General features: G+C 41.2%; 1 protein-coding gene across 1 annotated transcript in view; it reads right to left on the bottom strand.

Moving 5' to 3' along the window:
- The window catches only part of LOC144693703 (SH2/SH3 adapter protein NCK1-like), a 219,903-nt gene that overhangs the window by 106,608 nt on the left and 88,526 nt on the right, over nt 1–24,769 (bottom strand). The window contains exon 2 of the mRNA XM_078563614.1: nt 18,098–18,151. The gene's annotated coding sequence lies outside the window, so the exon portion shown is untranslated. The remainder of the gene's footprint in view (nt 1–18,097; nt 18,152–24,769) is intronic.

The raw sequence follows: 24,769 nt of genomic DNA, 5'->3' as shown, positions 1-24,769 counted from the left end.
CAACCAAACATCTTGACCAAATATATGTGGAGGTCACATATTTTCATGACTCTTCCTGGTAGCCACTCCAACCACCTATGATGATCTTTCACCTTAACCTTCTTGTTCAAATTCAGACTTCTTTCTCTCACTCTACCCCTATCATAACTTTCCTTCTACCTGGATTGTTGTCTTATGGAGTGTATGTGACTTTAGAAATGAAAAGCTCATTTTAGGCTGTCTTCTAAGAAACAATTCAGCTGGCATTCTGCTGGTAGTAGTGGAAGGTGTGTTATGATAAATAAACAAAAATTTCACCAAATCTGTGATTCAATGACAATGGATGTTTCTTCCAATTTATATCTATGTTTAACAAGAGAATGCCTAACCATCTGCACTGTGCACTCTGCTGTTCCATTTGAAGCAGGTGGAACTTCAGTGTGTTTCACCCCATTCATTCTCATAAATTGCACAAACTCTTCTGAACAAAACTGAGGTCTGTTGTCAGAAACAATTTCCCCTAAGAACACATAAGCAGCAAACTATGCAAAATATTGAGAGTTTTGCTAGTTGTTGTTTGATTAATTGGAAGCCCCTCAACCCACCTCGAATGGTTATCGCAATGAATAACTGTTGCCCTTCAAATTCTGCAAAATGTATGTGTAGTCTCTGCCACACTCTCGCTGGCCATTTCCATGGTTGCAAAGGTGCCAATGGTGGCTTCCTTTCTACTGCTCGACATGCTCAATACTGTTTCACTGTCTCTTCTATGTCATCATCTTACCCTATCCTTCTCTCTAGGCTCTGTCAAGCTCATCCCCAAGTGTTGATCCATGAAGATCACATAGCAACTGCAATCTGTACCTTTCAGGGATTACAACTCTGCCTCCCCACATAACACAACCTTTATCAACTGACAGTTCATTCTTACACATAAAGGAATGGCCTGATTTCTAAATCCAGTATCTGTACTGGCCACCCATTTGTGATATAGTTGCATACCCTTGACAATGCAGGGTCCCTGTGAGTTGCTCTACCAATCTCATCTGCTGTGACCGGCAACTCACCTACGTGTGAAAAGAAAAATACATCCTCCCTGTTTGGTTCTATATCTGAAGGAGATGGTAATCTAGGTATCGTATCGGCATTACAATGACCTTCCAATTGTCTGTATTTAATGCCGTACTGATTAGCGGACAAAATCAAAGCCCATTTCTGCATTCAGGCTGCAGCTAAAAGTGGGCACTGGAGATTTGGATTCCAATTGGCAATCAGTTGCTTATGATCAATTTCAATTGCAAAACTACGGCCATACAAATATTTGTAAAATCTTCGTACTCCAAAAATCAAAGACAATGCTGGACATTCTCAGCACAATTTCACTCACTGGCACTGAGGGTGTCTGAGGCAAATGCAATCAGTCTCTCTTTACCATTGTCCAACATATGAGAGATCACAACATCTATTGCATATGGAGATGCATCACAGGCCAGCTTAATCTTTTTCGATTCATAATGTACAAGCATTGTACCATCTACCAATTTACTTTTACACAACTAGAATGGCTTGTAACAGCCCCTTTCCCACTTCCATGGAACATCCTTCCTCAAGAGTTCATTCAATGGATGCAATGAGGTTTGCAAATTTGCTATGAATTTAGCGTAATAATTCACAAAGCCCATAATAAGATCTGAGCTCAGATATCCAGAGGGCGTGGTGCATTTCTTAGAACCTTCCTCTTGGTATGATGTAATCTATCTTCAGCTGCCCTGTGACCCAAATACACAAGAGTCCTGACACATTTCACACTTCCATGCCTTTGTCTAAACTCTATGCTTTTCCAAACAATGGAGCACCTTATTCAGCCTGTTATAATGGGTCTGCCTTTCTGGAACTGAAAATAGGGCGTCATCCAAATAGCACACTACTCCCTTCATTCCTTGCAAAATTTTGAACAATTCCAGAGGCTGAAGAAACACCAAATGGCAACCTATGAAAATGAAATAGACCATGTGTGTATTAATACTCAAATATGACTAAAATCATCTAACTTATGTTGCAGATAGGCATTTGCCAGATCTAATTTTGAAAAAAAATCTGGCCTCCTTGTCAACAGATCCTCCATGTTTAACAAAGTATTAGGTGAATGGTATTCTAGTACCCGATTTACGGTAACCTTATAATCCCGACATATTATTACACTACCATCTGACTTTGATACTACCACTATGAGTAGCCCAATTACTCTAGCGATAAGGTTCTCAGTCTTAAGTATTTTCATTCTTGCTCTACTTTCTCCCTTAGAGCATGGGGCATTGGACAAGGCCTGCAGTAAACCAGTCTTGCATTCTTCTGAATCGTACATTGGCCTTATGTCCTGGAATCGGTTTGCAGTTTCACTAAACACCCGAGGATACTTGGCATTCACATCATCTTGCGAAGTGAATTTTTCTTCTATGTGAAAAAGCTCATTCCAGTTTAACTTAAATGCTGCTAACCAGTTTCTTCCTAACAAGGCTGGTTTTTCACCCTTCGCTATAATGATGGGCAATTTTGCACATTGCTCCTTGTATGTGACTGGAACCAACACACTTCCCATTGTAGGGATTTTCTTACCTCCATAACTTGGTAACTGTATGTCTGATTTCTCTGGCTGATATTGACTCAACGTCTCTGACAGTACAGCGATTCAAGAATCTGATGTAACCGTGTTGACCTCCATGTTTGTTTACCAAAGCTCCATCCAATGGTACATGGACTACGATGCCCTGTGAATTTCCACTGGACATCCTTGTGCTTCGGGTTGAATAGGTCTCAAATGACCCCGTATCAACCTGCTGCTTTTTGACAACTGATAGCAGTGACTGCCATTTCCTCCAGCCAGCGTTTTGTCTGTTTACATTCTTTTGACTTGCCTTGGAAAGATGACCCTTCTTCTCACAGCTGTAGGGCTTTGCCTTCACAAATGGGCAGTTTTGTTTCCAATGTCGGCCTAAGCGCTGGTAACAGGGCTTTGTAGTACCACTGCTACTACTAACTGCTGTCTTTACGCCCCTCTGCTTACTCAGCTGCAGCTTATTTACTTCAGCAGTTGATTGGCAGTTGTTAACCCTGACTTCTCTTGAGTCTTGTTCTGCCATGTCCATGGAAAATGCTGTTTGAAGAGCGACAACAAAAGTTAACTTTGGCAATGTCATCAATTTACTGCAAACGCGCTCACTTTTTAAGCCGCACACAAATCTGTCCATAATGCTCTCTCCTGAAATTCTCTGAAATTACAATGAATATTGTTGCTTTGAAAAAGCTGTCCAAAGTCTCCAGTGTCCTCACTGAGGAACTGATTCCTTGTTCCAAACTGATAGTTTTCAGCAATCTCAAATGGCTTGGGATTGTAGTGCTACTTGAGTTTACACAAAATGTCCAACAGAGGTGTGACTTCTGGCTTGACATAGGCGAGCAAATTCTTAAGTGTTTCATATACTTTTGGGCCTGTTTCCGTTAAAAATACGTCCTTTTCCTTTCTCCTCCCCACTGCCTTATTAACAGCTGGATTATCAGGATCATTAAAATTATTATTAGCAGTGAAAAATATCTCAAACCACTCCACATAAGCACCAAAGGGCTCTAGGTAGTGGCAGTACTCTCCCAGGCGTCAATAATATCTTTTCATGCAACCTTATCTCTAAGACTGGATTTTTACGCCTATTTACCCACACAAAAAACAACTCAGTTCCTTTGCTGGTTTGCTGAAATTTCTCCAGCCAAATGTGTTTGGCTAGAGAAACACACAATCCCACCTAATTGCCAGACAGCAATATCATTGCTGGACAAAAAGAGCCTGCTACGTGCACGTCGAGGTCAAGTACCCAACAAACTAGTTTAATCTAGTTTAGGTTTACACTAACACGCGCACGCACACACTCACAAAAAAATGGCCACAGGGCAATTACAACCAATATTATGGTTGAAAAAGTTATAAACCAATTTGACAGTGAACATTGTACTAAATTCAAATTCACTTTCATTGCAACAGGTCATGGGTTTAGGTTGCATATTTCTGCTGTTGATGCTCTTCCTGTTACTCAGGTGTTCCCACATGGTTGCAATTTCTGTAGCTCTCAAGCTTCCGGTTTTTTTTAAAAATTGCATCAGATTACAGGCAGGGTGATGCGAAAGAGGAGAGATATTCATTGACAAGTTTTAAATTTAACATATGGGAGGGACAGGTGGAGGGGTACTGAACTTGAAATGGGACAGGTTGCATGAGGTAGAGTTTTTGTTTGCAAAATGAACTTTATCGTGGGTGCAGGAAGGAAGGTCGGCATTGATAGCAGTTGAGTCATCAAATCTGGAGAGTTTAGGGATGGGGCATATTCACAAAGCAGTCAATATTATAGAGGTCTCCGTAAACAGTCTTGATGGTTGACAGGGTAGAGAGTCTGAAACCAAGTTTGGGTCAAACAATATACAAAGGTAGTGAAGACTTGGTCAAGTTTGAGACAGTGGCCAGGGGAGGCATGGACTAAAATGGGAAAGACAGGAAGTTTACAGTGGGGATGAAGACCATGCCTTAAGCCTTCATGTTGAATGAACAAGTTGTGACTCATCCAAGACTCACCAGAGGGGTAATACAACAGCACACTGCCAGTTAAGGGAAGTAACAGAAATGCAAAACTGAGTATCATCAGCTTTTATATAGAGATTATAGATGATATCAATGGTTGCAGCATGTACAGGAGGAAGGGGAAGGCAGTTGTAGCTCTTTTGAGGACATGGTGTTAACAGTGCAAGAAAATAGAGAAGCTATTACTTGAGATGTGATAGTTTCATTTAGATAGGTAGCAATGGGGCTGTGGAAGAATAGTCATACAAAGCTGCAATAGAGAGGAGAAACATGAGGCGAGGGTGCCATGGCCAACTAAGTCAAAGCTGCAGAAAGCACCACTTTCATAGTTATCTGTGAATTTAGTTAGTTTTGAATTAGTGGAAAATTGTGGCAGCTGCACCAGAGGAATTCAGGCAGGCAGTTATAAAAACATAAGAGCATAAGAAATAGGAGCAGAAGTAGACCATTCGGCCCCTTGAGTCTGCTCCACCATTCAATAAAATCATGGCTGATCATCTTGTGTTTTGATTTGCCATCTAACCACGATAACCTTTGATTCCCTTGCCTAACAAAAATCTATCTACCTGTGCCTTAAAAATATTCAATTACCCTATTATGGGAGGGGATGACGTCCAAGGGCTATGGGGAGAAAAGTGAGGTTGGTAATGAAATGGTAAACAGCGAGAACAGATTGTGTATTTTTTGAACAGGAGTGACAATGGCAATTCCAAATGAAAAAGGGAAAGTGATTGAAGACTCACTGACAATACCAGTTAACATCAGGACCACAAAAGGGCAGCTGGGGTCAATGGGAATTCAGGAAGTAGAATGTGGCTCGGAGAGAAACCAAAATAGAGCAGCAGAGGAAGATGAGCAGAAACCAGGGTGAGATGGGGACAAGGAGATGGATAAGAAACAGCAGAGGTAGGTGTAAGGCCAGTATTGATCTTCATGACTCAAAATCACATTTGGCCTTTAAGGCAGTGGTGGAGGAAATACTGAAAAGGGGTAGGACAAAGGGATTTACAGAGGTGGTGGGTCTTAGAAAAAAACAGTAGCTTGGGATTATCGTTGCACTTGACAATGATCCCAGAGCAACATTAGCCTCAAGGGGAAAAGCAAAGTATTAGAGTATTTAATCGGATAAAGGCAGATTGATGACAGTGGCCTCAGTAAGCACAGAAGAAGGATTGAAAACTCAGGGGTGTAGGGCTTTGACACAAAAATTGAAATCACTGAGAATGAGGAACTAGTTGGAGCAAACGATAGGATCTTGTCCAGTGAGAGTGTTTGGGAGGCCCAGCTGGCAACCAAGAGTCTCAATCCTCAACAAATTGTTATTTTGCCTCAAGTAGCACATTAGAATTAACTTGGGGGTTGGCGGGGGGGGGCTGCTGCTTCACCTTCCAGCCACCCATCCCACTGTCTCTGAAACACATCTGTATCTCAAATTTCGCTACAATCAGCTGGGTGCCCCTCACAAGAGGCATTGACTTATCAAATCTACAATGCATAAGAGGTATGGGTCCAACACAACCTCAACACTTTCTTAGAATAGCATAGCTCTTTTAAATACCCAGATTATACTGTACATTTTTTTTTAATTGCAACCATGATGGTCCTTTACCAGAAAGTAACTGTCCAGGTGTTTGCAGAAGAACTGCAAAGCAGAAACAGCAGTCCCACACAGGATGTGCAAGCAGAGCATAAACCACAACTGTGAACCCCACGTGTAGTGTAAAAGACGGTAATCCAGTGAATGGGTTCATTGTGCAGCATGGTTTCTATTTCCTATTCTTGCACTAAAAATGATCTTATTAAAATAGTCTGTATCACATCTATGTGCTCACCTCTCAAGTAAATGGCCTATATTTACAGAAGATCACTGACTGGTTGAATATCACATACATCTGACTATAGCTCAATGTCAAAAGTAAAAAAAACACACAAGTTTTGATCAAAAGAATACATATTTTATATTCACAAGAGGGAGTTAGTAAGCTACTTCATTTATAAATTCTTTTACAAAAATGTTGAATATTTGCTAAAAATTTAAATTCTTAATGAGGTCAAAGTCAGCTTTGCTTTGTGCTTTGCATTTCAGTTCTACATGACATTACTGCAGGGTCAACAAAAGACATTTACAGGAAAATGACTATCTTGACAGAATAACCACAAGCATTGTAATCAACACAATGGGTTCAGTTTTCGCAAGTCTTGTGTAAAAAGGCACAAAGCTAGGCAAGCTACTATAACAGAATAAACCTGAATATATTCTAAACATGGATACAGTTTAACAATTACTAGCCATGTAAGTTACACATTTAATGTCAGTGCTGTGTACCATAATGATCATTCATTAGGTATTCTCACACTGCATGCACAACATAGTTTGAGATTTTGCAACATGCATTTGCCCAGAGTAGCTTGATCAATGCAATACTATAAATGGGCAATTAGCCAACACTAAATTACTGCTCGAAAAGCAGAAAATAACAAAGGTTTTCACAACAGGGATTTTATAAAATGTCAAGTATTCGTATTTTTTTAAATCCTCTGTGCAGTTTTCCTAATGTAGACGTTCCTGTATTAGTAAACTTGAACTTTCGAAACAAAATTTTTTAAAAAATCACACTTCAAAACTACATTTTCAATTAAAACTGCTCAAGTGAAAGATACTACAGCCCATAATACAAATACTTCTGTTTAAAGCAGCATTTTTATTTGGCACAGAAATTTCAGTACAATAAAAGGTAATTCAATCAATACCACAACATCGAACTATTACATAGTATTCACATCACAGAAATAGACCATTTGGTCTAATTAAAGTGTTGGTGTTTACATTCCACACAAGTACTCTCCCATTCCAAATCAACCTGTCTTGATATTCCCTTTTCTCTCGATCACTCATCCAGTTTCCTTCCGAAAGCATCTAAGCTATTTGCTTCAACAACTTCCTGTGGTACAGATTTCCACATTCTAACCACTTGCCAAGCGAATAAATTTCTTTCTTTCCCTATTGGATTTAAAACCATTTTGTGTTTAAGATCTCTAGTATTGGACTGTCCCACAAATGGAAACATTCTCTCCATATCTACCCTGTCAAATCCATTCATAAATTTAAAGACCTCTAAACAAATTTCGTCCAAGTCTCTTCTTTAAAGAGAGCAGCCTCAAGCTGAAAAATCTTTACTGGTCACTGTAATCTCAGTTCTCATACTATCCTTGTAAATCTGTTTTCTTTTTAACTTCACCAGTGCTTTTATGTTAATTTTATAATAAGGAGACCCAAACTATTAAGAGCAAACTGACCATGATCCAGACAAGCTGGGGTAACTTTACTTACGAATTCCATAACCCTCCCAGTGCTTTGTTAGCAATTTTACTTGCTCTGCTGACCTAATTTGTTCACCTGTATCCCTAGATCCATTTGCTCTTTTACCACATTTAGTTTCATAATTTTCAAAATGTAGGTGATGTTTCTGGTTTTCCTACCAAAGTGTATCAGCTCACATTTATCCACGTTATCCATGTGGGGAGATGGTGGTATATCCAGAGACCCAGGCTAATGCTCTGGGTACATGGGCTCAAATACCACCATGAATTCAGTTAAAAAATCTGGAATATAAAGCTAGATTGAGTAATGGTGACTAGGAAACTATCTTCAATTGTTGTAAAAACCCTATCTGGTTCACCAATGTCCTTTAGGGAAGGAAATCTGCCATCCTTACCTGGTCTTCCCTTCACGTGACTCCAGACACACAGCAATGTCGTTGAAACATAGAAACATAAAAAATAGTAGTAGTCATTTGGCCCTTCGAGCCTGACCTGCCATTCAATATGATCATAGCTGATCCTCTATCTCAGCATCATACTCCGACTCTATCCCCATACCCCTTGATGCCTTTAGGGTCCAGGAATCTATTTCCTTCTTAAATATATTCAGTGATTTAGCCTCCACAGCCTTCTGTGGTAGAGAATTCCATAGGTTCACCACCCTCTGAGCGAAGAAGTTTCTCCTCATCTCAGTCCTAAATGGTCTACCCCGCATCCTGAGACTGTGACCTCTTATTCTGGACCCCCATCCAATCAGAGGAAGCATCATCCCTACATCCAGTCTGTCCATCCCTGTTAGAATTTTATAAGTTTCAATGAGATCTCCTCTCATTCTTCTAAACCCCAGCGAATAGAGGCCTAGACGGTCCAATGACTCCTCATACGGCAATCCTGCCATCCCAGGAATCACTCTGGTGAATGTTTGCTGCACTCCCTCTTTGGCAAGTATATCCTTTTTTAGGTAAGGTGACCAAAACTGCACACAGTACTCCAGGTGTGGTCTCACCAAAGCCCTGTACAGCTGCAGTAAGACATCCTTGTTCCTGTATTGCCACTCCTAAGATTCTTAAGAAGCCACTCAGTCCAAGGGCAATTAGGGATGGGCAACAAATGCTAGCCTTGCCAGTGATTCCCAAGCCCATGAAGGAATAAAAGAAAAAATTTGCCACTCAACAGCCCAGTCTGCAAGTTTGCTACGTTTTTCCCCATCAGATTGCAGTGTTTATTATACCATTTTGGCATCATCTGCAAATTTTGATACTTATTCCCAATTTCAAATAATTGCTGCAAATTGTCAATCATGGTGGTCCCATGACTGATCCTTGTGGAACACCACTTTCCACCCTTTTCCAATCTGAAGAACTACCCTTTACCCCTTACTTCTGACTTTATATCGTTTTGCCAATTTTCATTGTATTTCATTATTTCTCCTATAACTCCACATCCCCTTATCTTGGTCATGAGATAACCATGTGGTGCGTCAATAAGGTCTTTTTGCTACTACCGCAAAATCTTTGTCTACTCTTCCAGTTACCGCTTCAAAAAATTATATCATCTTGGTCAAGTGTTACTCAGACTTTGTCAGTAGAAAATAGATAACATGGATTCCCAAAGTCAAACCGGAAAATCCCACATTCCAAAAAATTAAAGATAAAGTGATTTGATTGTCGTGGCAGAGTCACCATGTACATTAATGTTTATTGCACAGAAATCCTGTGTTAAAGATTATCTCATCTGATTAATGATGGTGCATGATTTTGGCAAAGTAGCATGACTGAAGGTAAAAGTTGCCTCAGATGTTAGTAGCATCATACCTTCGTTCAGACAACAAGCAACTGGAAGTTCCATAAATGCATCCATTAAAAAAAATAGCTACATGCACAGACATCAAACGTAGCATTCAAACAAGTGCATGCAGACTCCCGCCAATGTCACCTCAATTAAGGTTGACTGAACCCTATCCTTGGCAGTTCATCTGCTGTGCAGCAAAGTGCTCTCCGGATCACTACCAGCAAGAAAGTGTGGATGGACATGAGAGGAATGATGGTGGAAGGGAGCATGGAATTAGAGACTCGGTTCAAAGTGCTTCCTCTTCTCACTGGTTGCCACCAATCATTCTGCCTCTTCTCTGGATAGCAGAGTCTGCTCTTGCACAGGTGCAGGTGGAGCAGTTTTTGGCTAGGCCCTCAAGGCTCTAAAACCCAGAGGCCATTGGCTAGGAGTATCTCAGCAGTTTGAGCAGCTTACTTCTACCTCTGCTGAACAACAGATGTAACACACCACTTAAAGATGTCAGAAAAGGAATAAAGATTTGTAGCTACTGAAGGGTTTACAATTGGGTATTTTAAATATCATTAGATTGGTAAATTTGTTTGGTTTTTGAGCCACAAATATTATTTCTTTCCACCATATTGCCATTTTCGTTGCTGCTTGGCAAGCAACCTTGTCAGGGCTGCTTCGTGTTGGTGGGAAGGAGATGGGGGCACATGGAAGTGACTTTTCTACGTCGCTGTCAGATGGGTAACCTGGTGGAATATAAGTGAATCTCGCAAATCATGAGGGCATCTCAGGCAGCAATATTCACTGCTGCTGGTCCCTTAGCTGCACCACTTTCCACTCCCTCTTTTTGGAATTGTTTGAAAAGTGTTATGATCCTAGTCCAGGCCTCCAAATTTTCAGGAAGACCCAGTTAGGGATAAATAACGTTTTGTTTAAAGTAGATAAAGTTTGAGGTTTAAGATACTTGTTCATTGAAGAAAGCCACAAGATTCCAAATAAACTTTACTATGCAAAGTCAGAAAGATAGAACTATTTACAATATCTATCTTATATTCTAACATGTAGAATAAGCATGAGGTACGTGAATTAACAGGCAACTGTGGTCAAACACACCACAATACACAATAAATGGCAGATGCAACCAAGACAGCATCCATGGATTTCTCAACAACCCACCCAGATGTCAGTGACACTAAGTCAACCAACCTCCCTGAAACCCTCTCTCTCGGGGTTCCAGTCTTTACCTTCGAAGACCTAACCTGGGAATTCTCTCCAAAAGTCACTCCAACTCGGATGCCACCAACGACAGCCCGCTTCACAGAGTTTCAATCTCTCTTCTGAGATTCCATTCTCCTGGATTCCCGAGTTTGCCCTCAAGCACCAAGTCATAAGCGCAATTTCAGCTCTTCAGCCACACTGAGCAGAACACCACTGCTCCAAAGCGGGTATCTTTATCCCAATGGCCTGCAACACGGAGCCACCAGCCTTCAGCTACCTTCTTCTCTTAAAGTCTGTTCCTGGAGCCCTTTTCCTGACTGAACTGGGACCTTTTCCTGTCCTTGTCCCAGCTCCCCCTCTCCCTGTCCCCTGCCTGGGACTCTTCTTGATGGCGCTCTGATCCTGGTCACCTGGCCCGGTTTTCATTTCGTTTCTCTTCTTGCACAGACGCGCTGGGCCAAAAGAATGTAAAAAATGCCGATCTGCACATGTGCAAAAGCTCAGAGGCCCATCGGGAGTTGAAGTTCCCAACCTCCACTCCCAACATTAAGATACGTTTGACTTTCATTACAAGAGGCTCTGTGCCCCTCATCTTGTTTCACCTGTAGGTCCAAACCTTGCTGTTGCACAGAGCTAAGCATAGCAAGGGCATTCTGGAGCCGCTGGCTGGGGCAAACTGAAGGGCATTCTAGGTCTATCCAGATACCTGAAGCTCATCTTCAGCATAAGAATGGTTTGATCCATGACACCATTTCATCATCATACAGTTTTCTTTGTATCACTCCTGGGCCTCATGGGTGCCATCAGCTATGATTTTAAGCGGGCATCCCCATGTCTCAGAGTAGTCAGCTTGTGAATCTGCTTCAAGGTGTGAAGAGGTCAAAGAAGTTGGGTTACTGCAGGACAAATGTATCATGACAGCTGTCTGAGAACCTTGCACATATCAACAAAAACATAATCTTGTGGTTGCACTCCAGCTGCACATTGAGTGGATACTCCTGTGGTTGATAAACACTGCCAGGCGATCTGGGAATGCTTTAATTACCACATGCAATCGATAACATCCTGTACCTATGGGAAGCCAGTCAGAGTTGCAAATCCAGGCATCATCAGTGCTAAAGTTGACATAAACTCTTTGCCAGGCCAGGAAATTATCAGTCACCTGTCTTATGCACTTGTGGGCCGCCGACTGGGAAATCCTGCAACCATTTCCAGCAAATCCCCGAAAGAACCAAAAGAGAAAGGAATTGAGGGTGGTGGTGACTTTGACAGTCACTGGTAAAGCATAGCCACCCGGTTTTGTCCCAGCACAGTCCAACCATCTGCTACCACCTGATGCTAGCCCAAGCCTCTCGAGACACTGGAATTCCACCAACATGTTGAGGAAACGTAACCTCTGTCTATATACCTCGCGTGACAGGTATGGCCTCCTACAAGCTCTGCCTCTCCATTAATTCCCTCTGTCTTGTGGAACTGATCATTCTTTGTGGAACAGGCTGTTGCACCTCCTGATAGCTGTGTTCTTTCTGCTGCTCCACTTGCTACTGCTCATCTCGATCTCCTCATCTGAGGTCCAAAAGTAAAGCAGCACAAGTGATCTGATAGATCGTCATTCCCAATTGCAGATTAGACATACAAGCCTCCAAATCAGTGGAAGTAACTTCTCAACACAAGTCTTGCAAACAAAGCCTTATACTTAATAGAGCAAGAAAACAGCTGCAAGGTTTCACTACTTATTGGCATCATGTCTTCAGCCCCCTCAATTGTCACTGTGTTTTCACCTTGTTTTCACTGGAGAGTTCCAGGAGATTCGGGAAATCCATGCCCCCACAATTAAATTCCTGAAGCCATGTTAATGTCACTTTAATTGAGCGATTAGCACATTGAAATTAACAACCAGCCTCTCCTGAGGGAGTTTCTCACAAGCAACCTAACACACTGCAGTTAAATGCAGACATTGGTGGGTTGGAGCTGGCTTCCCAAAGGACTGTCAATTCCCACACACATCCAAACTTACACACTATTGTGAATTAAAATTCATCCCATGTATTTTATTACAAAAATAATTTGACATTATATTGCCATCAAAAATTGTATAACATTGGAACACACTTACAGCCCTATTATACTCCTTTTTCAGGACGCTCAAATGTGATTTTCTTTTTAAATGTGTCTTTTACACTATTTATCCTTTTCATGTTCTATTCCATTCACCCTCATTACTCCGTTTCTGATATACATTTTAAACAAACACACAAAACAAGTTAAAAGGCTGTAAACACATCCAGAAGTTTAATTTCATGAAAAGGCTTACATCAAAAGTTAAAAACACCCAAAAGATAAATTGAGGAATTACTGAAAAGATTTTAGCTGAAATCTCACCACATATTACTCAGGCCCATCTCACGCACCCCCAACAACCTGTATGTTCACAGCAGGAGAAATGCTGAAAATTATAAATGGGATTCCTTAAATATGGGAAATGAGATAATGGGAGAGAGAATGGAAGAAGCGTCAAATGTTCTTTTATGTAGAGTTTTCACACAGTTCGGTGTCCCTTTCCATTGTTGTGGTATAGGATATGCATGTAAAAATAACTTAATTATTAAAAAGCTAAATGTACTAATACTGTTTAAGTAAGTCAACTTAATTGAATACATTTAGTCTAACAGGGAAAGAAATCCAAGAGGAATGTCTGTAGAAGAAAATACTCAACAAAAATTTCCCACAAATTCTGTTAAAGTCAGTCTTGCCTTAACATTGAGACCTTGAGTGGATTGCACAGATGATGCCAATTAAAGGAAGTAGAATCATCACAAATAAAGGGGGACAGTGCTCAGCTGCCCTAACACACCCGTTCCTGCTCCCCCTCGAAAACCCAGGATAGGAGATGCAGATATTTTTTAATCACAGCAGATTCCCAGGACAGACAGCTCCAGAGCCGCTCACAAAACGTAAGGGGGTCACTTCACACCCTACTCTAGCTACTGCATACAATTGGTATTAAAGATGGAACGTGGCAGGAAGGGATGGTCTAAACCCTAGTGGCAAAACTGCCATTTTAAAAACAAGGATATGACATTACAATATTCACTATTTGAGGGGGAGAAAACGGACAAATGCGGATGCTCATTACACACTTAGTACCAAATATGGCAAAATCTGAAACAAAAACAGAAAATGCTGGAAAAACTCAGCATGTCTAACAGCATCTGTGGAGAGAAAAATAGAGTTAATGTTTTGAGTCCATATGACCCTTCTTCAGAGCTCTGAAGAGTCATACGGACTCAAAACGTTAACTCTATTTTTAAACTAAGAAAATGATTTGGGCACTGACTGAGAATCTAACTTATAGGAGATAAAGCCACTGCATGTACTAGGGTTCTATTGTACAATGGCATGTTAACTCTTTGGAAGTAATATGCCTTAATTCATTATTTGAAATTTTATAGCACAGTGGACTCCGCTAAGGCTGACCTATACAGACCAGGAAGGTTGAAACATTAAGCGTGAAGCAATGCTGCAATTTGCTTCAGCACCCACATTTCAGGTGGTGGGAGGTGGTGGCACGGAGGTAGAGGGAATAGCAAGGTTTTTGCTTTTGATCACTTAGCTTTTATAAGAATGTTTGCATCGAAATAAATAAGTCTCTTCAGCTGTCCTAATTTCTCTGCTCCCCTCACTCACTAACTTGTCCCCCTCTGAGCTTGCTGTACTCCGTGTTCTCAGGTCTAACCCCAACCTGCTGATAAGGGTGGGGCTGTTGTTGTCTGGTGTACCGATTTCTACCTTGCAGAGGCTGAGTGCCAACTCTCAGGCACTTCTTCCTACCTCCCCCTGGAGCATGACCTCCCCACCATCAAGCCATTGTTTCTAGCACTGTCACTGATCTCACTGCCTCTGGAGATCTTCCCTACGCAGCCTCCAACCTCACAGTCCCCAACCCAGAACAAACTTGTTCTACCGCCTTCCCAAAATCCACAAACATGACTGTCACCCTGTTCTTCCCTCATTGAACTTTTTCTTACTTTCTTGACTATTTTTTCTACCCATGTCTAGTCTCTTCCCACCTACATAATTTCAACAATTACCAGTTTTTGGACCTAAATGCCTCCTCTGGATGTCCAGTCTCTCTACATTTCCATTCTCCATCAGGACTCTCTGGTGGAGGGCTCTCTGCTTCTTCCTTGAACAGCGGCCCAACCAGTCCCCATCCACCACCGCCCTCCTCTGCCTGACTGAACTTGTTCCCTCATTGAACAATTTCTCCTTTAACTTGTCTCACACCCTCCAAATAAAATGTATTGCTATGGGTATATGCATGGGTCCTAGTTATTATCTTCAATTCTTTCAAGGAAGATAGGCATTGCTGGCAAGGCCAACATTTGTTGCCCATTGCTAATTGCCCTCGAGAAGACAGTGATGAGCTGTCTTCTTGAATTACTGCAGTCCATTTGGTGCAGGTGTACCCACAGTGCTGTTAGGAAGTGAGCTCTAGTGACAATGAAGGAAAAGCAAATGATATAGTTCCAAGTCAGGGTGGTGTGTGGTTTAGAGGGTAATTTGCAAATAGTGCTGGTATGCCTGTCTTTTTGTGGGATATGTGGAACATTCCTTATTCCAGTCCTACTCAGGCCCCATCCCCCAACACTTTTTCCAGTCCACTGATGATTGTATTGATGCAGTTTCCTCCTCTTGCCCAGAACTGGAAAACTTCAACTTTGCTTCCAATTTCCACCCTCCTCTCAACTTCACATAGTCCACCTCTGACACTTCCTTCCCCAAAATCTCTGTCTCCATTACTGGGGATAGGCTGTCTAATAATATTTATTATAAGCCACTGACTCCCACAACGACCTCAACTACACTTCCTCAGACCCTGCCTCCTGTAAGGACTCCATTCCATTCTCCCAATTTCTCTGCCACACACACTATAATGATACAACCTTCCAAAACTGCATTTCTGATCTTTTTCCCCTCAACCAAGGATTCCCACAACATGGTTGACAGGGCCCTCGACTCACACTTCTGCTCTTATCCCCTGCCCTCCCTCCCAGAACCATGTTAGGGTTCCGCTTGTCCTCGCCTTCCACCCTACCGGCCTCCACATTCAAAAGATCAAGCTCCATCATTTCTGCGACCATCAAATACATCTTCCCCTTCCCTCCCCTGAAGGGATACCTGGTCCACTCCTCATTCATCTCCTTCCCACAGCACCTTCCCATGCAATCATAGGAGGTGTAACACCTGCCCTTTTACTTCCTCTCTCCTCACCATTCAAGGCCCCAAACACTCCTTCCAGGTGAAGCAACAATTTACTGGTACTTCTTTCTATTTAGTATGCTGTATTTGCCGCTCACAATGCGGGCTCCTCTACACTGGGGAGATTGAGTAACTGCATTGTAGAACACCTTAGTTCAGTCTGCAAGCATGACCCCCAAGCTTCCAGTTGGTTGCCATTTTAATTCACCACCTTGGTCTCATGCTCACATTTATGTCCTTGGTCGACTGCAGTGTCCCAGTCAAGTTCAAGGCAAGCTCAAGGAACAGCACCTCATCTTCCAGTTAGGCACTTTATAGCCTTTTGCACTTGACATTAAGTTAAACAATTTCAGATCATGAACTCTATCTTCCATTTCAAATCTGTTTTTCTTGGCCATGTGTCAGTAACAGAATTGTTACAGCACAGAAGGCCATTCAGCCCATGGTGTCTGCACCAGCTCTCCAAACGAGCAATTCACCCAGTGCCATTCCCCCCCCATAACAGAATCTTGTTGTTCATGTTTTTGGTTTTGGTCAGAGCTGTTTATTATTCTGCCATTCACACTCACTCTGAACAAATGCTTTGTTTCTTTACGACAACCATTACTACTCCCTTTGCCTTTTGCCCATGTCATCTTGGTCATTTAATCTCTCCTGCCCTCTACTCTATCCCAGACATTCCCTTGTATTCTTCCTCCTTAACGGCCTTTTCAATGGCATAACACACATATATTTCTACCTTCCTTCAGCTCTGAAGAAGTCATATGCAACTCATAACATTAACTTTGTTTTTCTCTCTCCACAGATGCTGCCAGTATGCTGAATATTTCCACCACTTTATTTTTATGCCAACAACTGATGCTGGATTGAACAAAGGTCTTCATTTGCCTTCTCAAACAAAGAAGTTTTAGACAGCTGCTGTCCAGTCCCCTTATACAATTTGCAGTCCGCATCTTTTCTATATCCTCACTGTCTTTCTTCAACAGCTAGAGTGCAATCATGAAAGGGCTTAGTCTCTCTCTCAACCATCTCAAGTTTAATTTTTCCTCTTCTACAGGTATCTCTAGCAATTATTCTGCATTCTCTTCTAGTAAATCTAGGCTTCTGCTGTCACCATAATTTTCCAAAACTAAAATCATTTAATATCACCACTATATCATCATGCCCTAGATCCCTGCATGGTGACGAGTAGACGGGAGCATAACATTACAAAGAGACATTGATAGGTGAAGTGAGTGGATAAAACTGTGGCAGATGAATTTCAATGTAAGCAAGTGTAAGATCAATTCAAAAAAAAAAGGAATGATCCAAAGACTAAGTGGTGAAAAGCTATGAACAGTGGAAGTCCAAAACAAATTATAATCCATTGTACAGATCCAATCAAAAAAGGTTAAGGGAATGTTAGCCTTTATATCTGGAGAGATGGAAATATAAAGGGGAGAAAATTTAGCTACAGCTATATAAAGTTTGATTAGACCACATCACAAGAAGTATTATGTACTATTCAGTGCACTACTGCTTTTGAAAGCACAGTCTGGCAAGAAATGCAGTGTAGCTGTTTATCTTTTAGTTGAAGACTGTCCACTGCTGATGTCATCTTGGCTAACTTTGCCGCCCAGTTAATTTAAATCCCTTTTGAATGAGATCCCTTTATAGCTCACTGAACTTTGCCCTTTCCAGTCCAGCATGAGGATCAAAGATTTCTTTGTACACGACAGCCAAAGTAATCAACCCATTTGATCCAAAAAAACTGATAATTAACGAAGTGAAACAATTCACATCAACACTTAATCCATTATCACATCATGAATGAAACTGAGCAATAAGGTCAACCAACATTTATGGGTAATCAACAATAAAGTGAAAAAGTTGCTGTTGCTTATTCCCGCCAGTAAACAGAAATGAAAATTCTACCTGTGCCACATCAAACCAGCCAGTCTCAGAAAGAGTATCCTGTCCAATGGTGAACTGAAATTTAAAAAAAATACATTTAAATTCAACGCATAATTACCTGCTTACTCCTCATCCCAATATTACATTTTCCTGTCCGAGTAAACAGCAGAAGAAAATTAGTCACATGCTTTCTAATTTCATTGCAATAATTTTTTTCAAAACTGGCAGTGAGCGCACGTGATTTTGTCTCATTTCCATTCATTCATTTGTAAATGATTTCTTAAGGGCAATAAGGGATGGGCAATAAATGCTGGTCTAGCCAGCAATGCCCACATCTCTTGAAGGAGAATAGAAAGAGCATTTTTTCATTCAATAATCACATGCTCAGATGGAAGATTACAGGACCCAGAAAAAGATCAAGAGCATGAAATGTCCACCAAGCCATTAGCAGCTTAAAATTAAGTTTTTGAAGCCGATTTCAAAAAATGAAGTTCCTGAAAAACAGATCAACTGTATAAGAAGCAAAACAGAGATTGACAGAGCAAGCGCGAAATGCTCAAAGCTACTGGACTGTCATTTTAAAAATTCCAGTAACCACAGCGGACAAGAACATATAAAAACAACAAGCAGGTCAAGACCAGCTGTTCCATCATGCCTGTTCCATACTAACTGCTTCACAAGAGGAGCTGAAACGACGAGGTGAAAATAATCACATCCATTCACAAAATAATCTGATAAAGCAAGCAGTAGCAAACGATGGAACCGGAGAGACACACAAAGGGATAAAACCTGCATATTTGGAGTTTGATTGTCAAAAATGGAAGGTAACTTGGCTCTGGCCATTTGGTAAGAATATAGTTAGAAGTATGTATGCAATAAGAAAGGCAATTCAACACAACCAGTTCTCAATGTTCAATTTGTTTTCTCATGATCTCTATACCAACTGCTTCTTGAAGAAACATTCTTTACAATTTCTCCCTGTCTAGGTAAAAAAAAAAGTCCAGAATACTCAAATCATTCATCAAGAGTGGTTGCCTTTCCTAGCATCTTTTTTTATTCTTTCAAGGCAAATGAGCATCGCTGGCTAGACCAGCACTTATTACCCTCCCTAATTGCCCTTGAGAAAGTGTTGGTGAGCCACCACTTTGAACCATTGTAATCTGTATAGGTACAGCCGCAGTACTGTTGAGAAGGGAGTTCCAGGATTTTGATCCAGGACACTGAAGGAACGGCAAAATAGTTCCATGTCAGGATGGTGCGTGTCTTGGAGGGGAACTTGCAGGTGTTCCCATATATCTGCTGCCCTTGTCGCATGACACATTTCAATGGTTTCTGCCATTCAAGAATCATCTTGAAATACAAAGTATTCAATATTCTCTTGTAGCTTGCCTCTTTAAAAAAATAATTTCCTTCAGCCTATCCTCCTAAATTGCTTACTTCTGCTTAGCATCCAACTGATAGACATTTTTATACATCAGGAATACAATGCAAGCATCAAAGTTGGGACTGTAACTTTTAATGTTATTTACTCTTGATTTTTTTTAAAGTGCTTTGCATACCATAATAACTTATTCTTGGAGTCATCTTATTTCCCTTTCCATGTTCATGAAGGGGAGAAGTGAAGGTAAGAAAATAGAAGAAAAAATCCTTTTAATCTTCTATTTTGCTCAAGGCTCAGAAATTTTGCAGTTCTCATCTGTTTGATGCTTGCATTTCAAAGTTAAATGGCCTGCTTGTAATTAAATTTTTTTAAAAAACTTCTGAGTAAATACGTGTTGTGTGTGGCATCTATCTTTTGTCCAATGAAAGCACTTTCAGTTCTTCTACTCACTTCATATGCTGCCTTCAATCTGAAATAACTCTCATTTCTCTTTCATGCAATAATGTCCTTTTGAAGATGGGATCCAAAAACTGGACTAAATATTTTAAATGTTGCTTCAACAATATTTAAAATCAGAATATAATTTTAGACACTGCAAGTCAGTCTTTAATAATGTGAAGCGCTAAATATTCGCACTATATTTGTGACATCACCAACCTCCTGTCAGGCAAGATCCAAACCATCTGCCATGCACCAAACCATACCAAACCCAAGTAATTTTTTTAACACCGTGTCTCATACCAATGCAAGATGGCCACCAGTGACACCACTCCACTGCGTCCAGCCTGACACAGTGCCAGCAAAAACCCGTCAGACACCGACTGCCATGCAAACTAACCTGATGGCACAGAGGGGTGCGGGCACTTGGATGTGATTGATGTCCACATCATAAGGTCATATGTCAGTTTGAGAGGCTGGGTGATGTGTATAAGCCAATCAGAGCTGGAGGCGTGGGACTGAATGAATCATGTGTGGACGTTGCAGGTTGGCGCCTGCTGAAAAAGGACAATGCTGTTACCAACTGAGACCCAGAGTGAGATCGTGGGCAGATTAAACCACCAAATCAGTGCCAAGGACCAACAGCCCACGGTGTCCTTTGGTGGCTCTCTCCGGTTTGGGGAGATTGGGGCACAAGCTTTTGGGCGCAATGCCAGTTTTTTCTTACTAGTTTGAAGCCAGGGTCTTGACTGGTCTTTTCTTACAGCATCTGCGTTTGCTTAAAATATCTTTCCAAATTCATGGGAAAGTATCTTTATTAACTGTTTGATAAGCATCTCCAATCCTGGCTGCTGCCTACTCCATCACTCACAATGGCATAATGGAACTGTGCATGCACGGCATTGGCAACAAATCACAGAATTGTTACGATGCAGAAGGCGGCCATTGGGCCCATTGCATCTGCACTGGCTCATGAATGAGCATTATGACTTAGTGTCATATTCCTGCCCTTTTCCCCGTAACCCTGAATAGTAATTCTATTCAAATAATCTCCTAATACCCTCTTGAATGCCTCGATTGAACCTGCCTCCACCACACTTCCAGGCAGTGCATTCCAGACCTGAACCACTTGCTGTATGAAATAGTCTTTTTCTCACATCACATTTGCTTCTTTTGCAAATCACTTTAAATCTGTGCCTCCTTGTTCTCGATCCTTTTACAGGGAGGAACATTTTCTCCCTATTTACTCTGTCCAGTCCCCTCATGATTTTGAACACTTCTATAAAATATCTTCTTTGCCTTCTCCTCTCCAAGGAGGACAGTCCCAACCTCTCCAATCTATCTTCATAACTGAAGTTTCTCATCCCTGGAACCATTCTTGTTAACCTCTTCTGCACTCTCTCCAATGCATTCACATCCTTCCTAAAGTGTGGCATCCAGAACTGTACATAAAACTCCAGCTGAGGTCTAACTAGCATCTTATACAAGCTCAGCATAACCTCCTTTCTCTTGTAGTCTATGCCATTACTAATGAAGCCTAGGATACTGTTGCTTTATTAACTGCTCCCTCCACTGCCCTGCCATCTTTAATGACTTATGCACATATATACCCAGGTCCCTCTGCTCCTTCCCACCTTTTAGACTTGTACCCCTTATTTTATATTGTCTGTCCATGTTCTTCCTACCAAGAACCTCATACTTCTCCGTATTGAACTTTATCTACCACACAACCAATTTGTCTATGCCCTCTTGAAGTTCGACATTGTCTTCCTCAAAGTTTACAATGCTTCCAAGTTTTCTATCATTCACAAACTTGGAAATTGTCCCCTGCACACCAAGCTCTAGATCATTCATAAATCAGGAAAAGCAAGGGTCCCAATATCGACCGCTGGGGAACTCCACCTTCCTCCAGCCTGCAAAATATCCATTACTCAATGTTTCCAATTACTCCGGTGATTCTGTATTCAATTCCTACCCATTTTCCCTTTTATTCCATGAGCTATAACTTTTATCACAAGACTGTTGTGTGGTTCTGTATCGAATGCCTTTCGGAAGCCCATATACACCACATCAACAGCATTACCCTCATCAACCTTCTGTTACCTCTTCAAAAAAAAAACTCCAGCAAGTTAGTTAAACATGATTTTCCCTTAAGAAATCCATGCTGACTCTTCATAATCAACTCACATTTTTCTACGTGACTATTAATTATATCCAGAATAATTGTTTCTAGAAGCTTCCCCACCACCAAAGTTAAACTGACTGGTCTTGTAATTGCTGGGCTTATCTTTACAACCTTTTTTGAACAATGACAATGTTTACAAATCTCCAGTCCTCTGACACCTCCCGAGTCTAGGGAAGACAAAGATTATGGTCAATACCCCTGCAATTTCCACTCTCATTTCCTTCAATATCTTTGGATGCATCTCACCCAGTCCCGGTGCCTCGTCAACTTTATGCCGACAGTTTATCCAATACCTACCTCCTCCTTATCAATTTTGAAACCTTCTAGTAACAGAGTTTCCTCCTCTGTCACCATGGTCTGGGTAGTATCTGCTTCCTTGGCAAACACAAATGAAAAGTATTCATTTAACACCTCATCCATGCCCCCTGCCTCCACATGTAAATCCCCTTTTTGGTCCCTAATCAGCCCTACTCCTTTTTTTTTACCGTGAGAACCTATAAGAGACTTTGGGATTCCCCTTTATGTTGGCCGCCTGTCTTTTATCAGAATCCCTCTTCACTTCTCTTATTTGTTTTTCAAATGCAGCCTTTTTATTAATTTATTGATGTGATGTGGATATCGCTGGCTAGGCCAACAATAATTGCTCATCTCTAATTGCCCTCGAGAAGGTGCACTGGTGAGCTGCCTTCTTAAACCACTGCAGTCCATGTGGCGTAGGAACACACAGGCCTATTGCAGGCACAATACTAACATTCCTGGCAATTAATAGTTGTCTTTCTTTCATTTCATTTTTCAAAGTTCAAAGCATCATGTTCATATTTTCCAGAACTAGTGGTAATTAGTTCATTTGTCTCCAGAATTCAAAGCATATGATTCATGTTTTCTTTTTAAGTACTGGTTGCAAAACATTTTTTTAAAAAATGAAAGTAAAAAAGACTTGCATTTATATAGTGCTTTTCATGACCACCGGGTGTTTCATAGCACTTTACAGCCAATTAAGTACATAGTCTCTATTTTAATGCAGGAAACACGCCAAATAATTTTGCACTCAGCAAACTCCCAAAAAACAGCAATGTGATAATGACCAGTTAATCTGTTTTTTGCAATGTTGACTGAGAGATAAATATTGGCCAGGACAACTGGAGGTGATTCACCTGTTCTTCTTCAAAATAGTGCCATGGGATGTTTTACATCCACCTGGACAGGCAGATGGGGCCTTGGTTTAATATCTCATTGGAAAGACAGCACCTCCAACAGTGCAGTGCACCCTCAGTATGACACGAGTGCCAGCCTTGATTTTTGCGCTCAAGCTCTAGAACATCCTGAGCAAATTGGGTACCTTATGCAACTGAACACATTTCTCCCAACAGCAAGTATACTCGAGTTTAAAACAGCTTCCTGTCACCCCAAATTAATTTCCTGTCATTGTATGGTTAACAGGGTTTGCTGTAAGTCATGTATTTCATCACTAACCTGAACCCGGACATTTACTCAACAGTGTGCCATAAGGGATAAAGTTCTGAAGAATTGTTTACACAAAACAGTAAATTGCGGAAACTGTAAAATATACAAGTAGCAGCACTGATTGGCTACAGTTATGCTCAATTGACAAAACAGGTCACCATCTCATTGATTGTTTCTTGCCAGCTCTCTTCCTTTATCAGTCAATGTCAAATCTCCTACAAAGCCTAGAGCACATTTCCAGTTCACTGCTCTTTCATATCCAAATGTCAAGGCCCTCAAGTAGCATCAAATACCAACCATATCAGCAAGTTGAGTCCATAGGACTGAACAGTATCTCAACTTCTATGCATCACCCACTACCCACATCCCCCTAATACTCATTCTTCTGCTTCCATCCTGTGGAAAAAAAAAACCTCTCAAGTTCACTTACAGCTACATTTCAAAACTGCCAATTGCCCATTCTTTATCCCTTCTTCCACCACAACATATAACTGCAATTACCGATTTGTTTAATAACTCCCTAACTTGACCTTGAAAGGTCTTGTCCTTCCATCAGCTAATGGTGGTACTGGGAGGCATGCCCAATCTTATTCTTACTCGTTCAAATTTAAGGGACACAATCTTGTGCACAGCTGGCTTAACAATGCATTATCAGATTTGGCTTGACTACATCAAATGCTAATGTGTCTCATGCTCATCTTCCAAGAACGTTCATTACTTTAAAGTCACACTGTGAAGCAAGGTTACCCTTGGCTTCTTTTATAAATTACAACCCCTTCCTCAAGTCTCTCCCACCCCTTCAAGTTCCATTCCACCCTCTCCTCGAGCAAAAGCAAGGAGCTCACAGATTTTAGAAACAAGGGAGGCAATTCATTTAACTGTCTCTGCTGTTTCCCCACTTATTATTGGCCACCAAGTCCATCTTTCCACTGCCAGGACTTGCCAAAGCCCTGAACCTGTATTAATCCTTTAAGTTGTCTTTCACTATCCCTCTGCCCTTGTAGCTCAATATATCAAAAAGACCAATCTCCTGCTCACCTGACTTCATTTCCATGAAGCTGCTGACCACCCATTTCCCCTTCATGACTCCCATGGTATTTGACATTTTAGAATCATTCCATTTTCTCAGGCACGCTCAAAAGCACATTATTACTCTCCAAAAAACTACAATCATCACTCATCTCTGCAAACTACTGCCTCTTCTCCAACTTTCCATTCCGCGCCA

This window comes from Cetorhinus maximus, chromosome 19 (genome assembly GCF_964194155.1).
Source record: "Cetorhinus maximus chromosome 19, sCetMax3.hap1.1, whole genome shotgun sequence".
Taxonomy (NCBI): domain Eukaryota; kingdom Metazoa; phylum Chordata; class Chondrichthyes; order Lamniformes; family Cetorhinidae; genus Cetorhinus; species Cetorhinus maximus.
Note: the sequence above shows the minus strand (reverse complement) of the source record. Positions and strands in the feature narration are given on the sequence as shown.